The sequence below is a fragment of the Otolemur garnettii genome, unplaced genomic scaffold (assembly GCF_000181295.1).
Source record: "Otolemur garnettii isolate 467f Iridium unplaced genomic scaffold, OtoGar3 scaffold00359, whole genome shotgun sequence".
Lineage (NCBI taxonomy): Eukaryota > Metazoa > Chordata > Mammalia > Primates > Galagidae > Otolemur > Otolemur garnettii.
In genome coordinates this window covers 122785-129484 of record NW_003852754.1, presented here as the reverse complement: position 1 = coordinate 129484, position 6700 = coordinate 122785, and the positions used below count along the sequence as shown (strand labels likewise).

At 51.1% G+C, this 6700-nt stretch overlaps 1 pseudogene; it reads right to left on the bottom strand.

The window, feature by feature from the left end:
* Positions 1–4091: 4091 nt before the first annotated feature.
* LOC100963919 lies at positions 4092–5764 on the bottom strand (annotated as a pseudogene).
* Between the last annotated feature and the right edge of the window lie 936 nt (positions 5765–6700).

Here is a 6700-nt window from a genome sequence, read left to right as displayed (position 1 = left end):
CTGCAATTAGTGTCTTAGTTTGTTTTTCTTCTGTGTCTCTCAGTTATTATACACTTTCACTGCCACTGCTAAAAGTTCAGAAATTGTTTTATCTCCTAGGTTCTTTAGTTGTTGCAGCTTCCGACAAATGCCGGGTGCCGCCTGAGTGACAAAGGCCATGACTACTGAGGAGCGGTTAATAGGGTCCTCTGGGTCCATGGGGGTATATGTGTGGTATGCTTCTAAAAGGCGCTCTAAAAAGGCCCCAGGTGCCTCCTCCTTACCTTGTCTTACCTGACTAACTTTAGACAAATTTGTGGGCTTCCGGGCGGCTGCTTGGAGACCTCCCATAAGAACCTGGCAGTAGACTTTGATTCTCTCCTTACCTTCAGGGGTGTTGTAATTCCAGTCTGGTTAGGTTTGAGGAAATCCTTCAGCAATCGTCTCAGGGTTTGAGGTAGGGGTCCCATCATCTCCCAGAACCAGCTTCTGGGCCTCTGCCAGAATTCTCTCTCTCTCCTCTGTGGTGAAAAGAATCTGGAGGAGCTGACTACAGTCATTCCATGTGGGCTGGTGGGTGAACAAAATAGAATCTAACAGGTTAATTAAACCACTGGGCTTCTCGGAGAAAGGGGGTGTCTGCATTTTCCAATTATAGAGATCACTTGTAGAAAATGGCCAGTAAATAACATTCTGACATCCCTGAGCATCTATGGGGCCCATGGCCCTTAAGGGGAGTGGCATGGAATCTGGTTTGAGGGCTATCCTATGTGCTCTGTCTCTTTGGGTTCTTTCCCTGGTATTGGGCCCCTCCCCCCCCCCAGTTCCCGTGGGTAACACTGTTTCTGCCTCATTCCCTCCCTCCATCAGCTGGTAAGGGGGTGGTGTCGTAAGGAGATCTTCCTCTTGTAGGTAAGTAGGTGGCAGAACCGATTGGGGGGAAGGATTAAGGGGAGCTGAGGGCTTTTGGGGTTTCTGGTTTTTGAGGGCAAGAATAGTTAAACTAGGGGAAATGAAGGGTTTTAGCCATGAAACAGGTCTTTCTACCAGGACCTGCCAAGTGGTGATATAGGGTACTTGATCAGGGTGCCCAGGTTCTCCATATATCACATCTTTAACTTTGTAAATTATGGTAAGATCTAAGGTACCTTCTTCCGGCCACCCGACTTTGAAAGCTGGCCAATTTTCCCAGCAAAGTTTATTTAACCAGTTCTTTTTTACTGGATGCCCCCTCCCTAATGTCCCAGAAATGTTCAAGGAAGAGGCTTAAGGGCGTAGTTTGGCCTGTCCCATTTTCCTTTTTTTTTTTTTTTTTTTTTTAAAGAAGATCAGAAATGTAAATAAGGTTGCTAAGAAGTAGTAGAGACAAGCTATAGCTACTCGTTCCCAGACGGACCAGTCAGATGGGACAGCCCTACCAAGTCCGATACCAATGACAAAGACGAGAAGCACAAGAATTGCCAAGCCAAGGCCACCCCACACAGTGAAGGTTGCAAAATACATAGGAGCAGATATGTCAGTAAAGCGACTTCCAAGGGAGTAAAGTCTGGCAATGTTCCTTGGAGAAAGAGGTCTGCTACCCACTCACAAATGTCTTCTGGGGCACCTGTTACAGGGTGCGACCAGTCTCCTAGGAGGCACTGACAGAAATACTTAAAGGCACAATTCAGACAAAGACCAAGGGCATTTGTAACACTGAAATAAAACCAGTTTTCACACACACTCAAGTATGGTTCAAAACAAAGGCCTGCGGGTGAAATAATCCCTCACATGGCGCACAGGCGCCACCTAGTGGCAAGATCCAGAAGAAAGACAGGCTCAGAAGCAATTTCTCAACTGCGCATGCCTCTTCCAGAGCCCACACTTCAGAACAAAGAGCAGTAGGAGGTCAGATTCTCAAGCTAACAGTCCCGCCTCCACCAGGCCTAGTAGCGGCTCAAAACTACCACCAAACAGACAAGTGAGGATCCAAACCCCACCCAGACAAACAGGCCCAGTGGGGATCCAAACCCCACTCAGGCAAATAGACTAGTGGGGATCCAATCCCCACCCAGACAAACAGAACCAAACAGCAGGCAAGCACAAGATGTCTCTCACACTCACAGTCAGGACCCTTTTAATCAGTGCATCTACCTGGGTCTCTGATCCAACAATTACTAGGCACCAATACAGAAACAGAGTAAACACATACAGACACATACATTCATTCACAGCAAACTCACCAGCCAGCTCCTGAATCACTCTGTGTAGGATGAGGTCTCAGTGGCAAAAATCTGGCAATCTCGGTGGAACCTCCAAATGAAGGGACCAGATTTGCCACCAAGAAACCATGCACACCTGGAAATCCAAGGAGTTTTATTCTTTTCAGGCATATGCTTGGGTCACTCCCACCAAGTGGTCGTAAAAAAGAGTGGCCTCAAAACAAAGGGCAGGAAAACTTTTATACACTTTCTCACAGGGTATTATGGGTTGCAATAAAATGCTGAGGAAAATGGCTGAGGAAGAAGTCAGTGTCCGTTGACTTATTGGTTATTGGGGAGGCCTAGGGTTTTGATAGGTTACCTGTCCTTTTGTGGTTGGGGGTCCTTGCTGGAGTTAGTACTATGTGAACTTCTGATTGGTTATTGTTATCAGGGCTGTTTACCTGATTTACAGCCTGTGTCTGTGGTGGAGCTTCTTGCGGCCCCTGCCCCCCACTCCCTTTGCCTTTTTCTTTTTCCTCAGTTTTTTTGTTCTTCCTTTTTGTAACTATTAACTATTATTACTAATCTAAAAAGAAGAGGAAAAAATAATAATGAAATCACAGCTGCCCTTCAGAGGGGAATGGAATTCGTGGCTTTGTTCTGTGGATATAGAGGGTGGGGCAGACAGAGCCGCACACCCGTTCCACCTGTCCATCCTTCCCCACCCCTGCTCCTCCCCTGTGGTTGAAATGGATACAAGTCTCCAGGCAGTAGAAGGCATGGGCAAAATGAGAACTGGGCAGGCTTCAAGGGGGACAAAGGGCTGGGAGAGGCAGGTGGACTAAAGCAACAGCCAGAGCCAGGGAAGAATGTGGAAGCAGGGTTGGCCCCCCACCACTTGAGGTCTCCCCCGCCACTGGGCCTCCATTCCCAGTTACACACAGAGACAGAAGTAGTGGATAAATATAGAAAAGGGCCCAGGGCCTATGCCCTCCTAGGAGCTGAGCCTAGAGGCTTCATGCTACTGCTTAATAGTCCCCTGCTGCCAATCTCTGGCAGGGTGGTGCTAGGGCCCCCGTTCTCCCACCTTTTGCCTCAGGGAAGTCCATAGGGACCCACAGAGGGGGTCTGAGAATGGGAGAGCTGAGATTGCAAAGACCACCCATCCAGCCCACCAATCACAACTTGTAGTAGTCCTCACTGCCAAGTTCAGTGCCAAGCTAGACTGGGCCAAGGGTGAGAGATGGCACGACTGGTGGTCCCAGCACCTGGAGAGCAGCAAACCACCCCTTCAGGAAGGACCCACTGAAAAAATGGAGGCTTCACATATGTGCAAGATGCATTTGGCCCAGATCAACATGACATGTGTTTTTCCATAAGAAAACAAAAACAAACATAATTATTTTCTGGAGAACAAAAAACAAAACTGAGAACACTTCTCTCTCTCTCTCTCTCTGTAGGATCAAGAAAGGGATGAAATACTGGTTTACACAATCCACTATTGCATGTAGCCTGAAAATAACACTTTTTTGCAAACAAAAGAAACATCAAGAAGAGCTAGAACACTCTTTGTGCTCCAGGGAGCTTGGATTTACCTGCCAAAGGTAAAATGTCAACTCAAGTTCATGGATATGTCTTTCAAAAGTAGCCAGATTGGCTGGGCCATTAGCAGAAAGGAGTGCCCTAGGAAATGATGAGGCCAGTCGGACCTTCAAAGCCACATGAGTCTGAGAGCTGAGGCTTCTCCAGCAACCCTTGCAGAGGGAGGCCTTGCCTGTGGGCTCTGCTCCCACAAGATGGTAGGGGCACTCAGCCACTAGTTAGCCTGGGCCTCTGGCCACAGGCGACATCTGTGGGTTCCTCAGGCCATAGACAGCAGGCTTGGGCCCTCCCACATGGGAGGGCTGAGTAGGGGCATGGCACTAGGCCTCATGTGGACTGGAGCATATTGAGTGGGAACAGGTTGTGATTGGTGGGTGTGGAGAAGTAGAGCTGCTCACTGGGCAGCATGGTTGTGGCATGGGCTGCTTGGCCCCAGCGTCCGCTTAGAGTCCAGCAGCTGCCCCATGAAGTTGAAGTTGGGGGAGATGTTGAACTTTTTCCTCTTGACGAAGTCATAGGCGTCATTGAGTGACAGGTTCATCTTCTATATCGGCTAGGCCACAGTGACTGTCACTGAGTGGCTGATGCCTGCCAGGCAGTGCACCAGGACAACACAATTCTTGGAGTGGGCCTTATCAATGAAGCTGACGGCCTCAGGGAAGAACCAGGAAAGGTTCTGGCTCCAGTGGTCAGAGATGGGGATCTGCTTATAGGTGAACTCATCACCATGCTCCAAAGCATTGGGAAAGTTGGGTGTGACATCGAGGAAATACTTGATGCTGTACTTGCCAAGCACATCCAGGTTGGTGGAGTCCTTGGTGCAGCCAAGGTAGAGATAGAGCAGGATCTGGACAGGGAAGGCTGGTTGTCTAGATGGCACAGGGCTGCCATCTGACTCAGTGGCACTGCTAGGCAGCTCTGTGTCTGACTTGTAGACCTAGCAGTCAGAGCTGATGCCTAGGCCCCCCAGGCCCAGGACAGAGGGCAAGCTAGTAGGCGAGGACGAATTGTCCACATTGGTCTCATAGGGCTCTGAGGACTCTGTCTGGAACTTGTTGAAACCACCTTGGAGGTAGTAGGTCCAGCAGCCATCGTCCCATAGCTTCTATATCAGCAGACCAAGTGCCAAGACTGGAGCTCTGGGTCTGGGCTGCCACTGGGCCGCGGCCTTGTCCTCCAGCAGCACAGTGGCCGCCTTGCAGAGTGCAGCAAAATGCTCCTTGTTGGAGTGGTTGGGGAGGATGGAGTGGATGAGCAGGTTGTCCTAGAGCAGATGGCGCAGCCTGAAGCCCGGGATGGCAAGATTGATGGCCATTTCAGTGTGAGATGACTTGATGAGCCTGTGTGGTCAGCAGTCAAGCAAGGTGGATTCTTCCTGGCCTCGCCATTTTCTGGCTCTGTCTCCCAGCTGGAGCTGTGGCCTGGCCAGCTTATGAGCTCTGTCCCATGCAGCTTGGCAGGAAATTCGAGGTGTTGCTGATGGTATTTGATTGGGAGGGCCCAAGCTGGAAATACCTGTGGAAGCAGGCTGTGCTGGTCGACCAACAGGTTAGGGAGGCAGCTGGTCTAAGGACACTCCCCTCCACAGCCCCCACCCAGCCCTGGGCTCCTGCCCACCTGCAATTGCCTTGGGCCCTTGTTTTGATGGCACACCAACAGAATTACCCCAGAGCCAGAGGCCAGGCAACCCCACCCACTGGACAGATAACCCTCCCCACCAGCATCCTGCCCATTTCACATCACCTAGTGACGCTAGCCTGCAGTCCACTTGGCAAGGAGAAAGAATACCTCAGAGGAGGAGGCACAAGTTCATGGGGAAGGAGACATGGGTCAGGGACAGGCGTCTTGTCTCAGCAGCATCAGAGGCCACAGAAACCCATGATGTTGGGTCCCAGGGAAAAAGACCCGTTTTGCTGAGGGGTATCTCTCACTTCTACCCAGAAAAAGGCATGCTGCAAAGCAAAGTCCTTGCCTGTGCTTCGAGTCCATGGCCAGTCCATTGCAGGCATTGAGGGATGGCCCCACATCCTGTTCTCTGATTTGCAACACAATGGGGCTACCACCAACCAACGCAGCCTGCGAAGTGGGCAAGATGCAGGTGGGGAGGGATGCTGGTGGCTCTGGGGCAATTCTGTTTGAACACCACCAGAAAAGGGGTGCAAGGCAGTTGCAGGTGGATAGGGGTTCGGGGCTAGGAGGGGGCTGTGGAGGGGTGCAGCCAGGCAAGAACAAGGACCTGGGAGGGAGCTGTGGATGGGGGCCACCAGACAGGTACAAGGGGCTGGGAGGGGGCGGTGGATGGGGGCCACCAGGCAGGTACAAGGGGCTGGGAGGGGGCAGTTGATGGGGCCACCAGACAGGTACAAGGGGCTGGGATGGGGCAGTGGATGGGGCCACCAGACAGGTATAGAGGGCTTAGAGGGGACTGTGGAGGGGGGCCAGCAGGCAGGAACAAGGGACTGGAAGGGGGCTGTGGAGGGGGGCCACCAGGCAGGAACAGTGGTCAGGGGAGGTGCCGTGCAATAGGGTGGTTGGGCAGGGACCAGGGGCAAGGAAGGGGACATGAACTGGCAGGGCCAGGCAGGGGTTGATGGGGTTGATGACCTAAATAGGTCAAGGGGGCACCAGAGGTGCGGAGGTGGCATGAGTGGAGTCAGGGTAACAGGCTGGGGTTAGAGAGGGACATTTGGGATGACTAAAGGGCAGCAGGGACAGGAGAAACATTGGTTTGCTGAAACAAAGGAGAGAAAAAAACAGATGAAATGTTACATCTACACAAGCCATCACAGAGAGATCAAGAAACATTTAATATATACAGATGAGTGAAATGATAGTCTGAAACAGCTCCATTAGATGTCATTCTGACTACAGGACATTCTGGAAAATGCAAAACTACAAAAACAGTGAAAATCTCTATAGTTGCCAGGGTTTGTGGA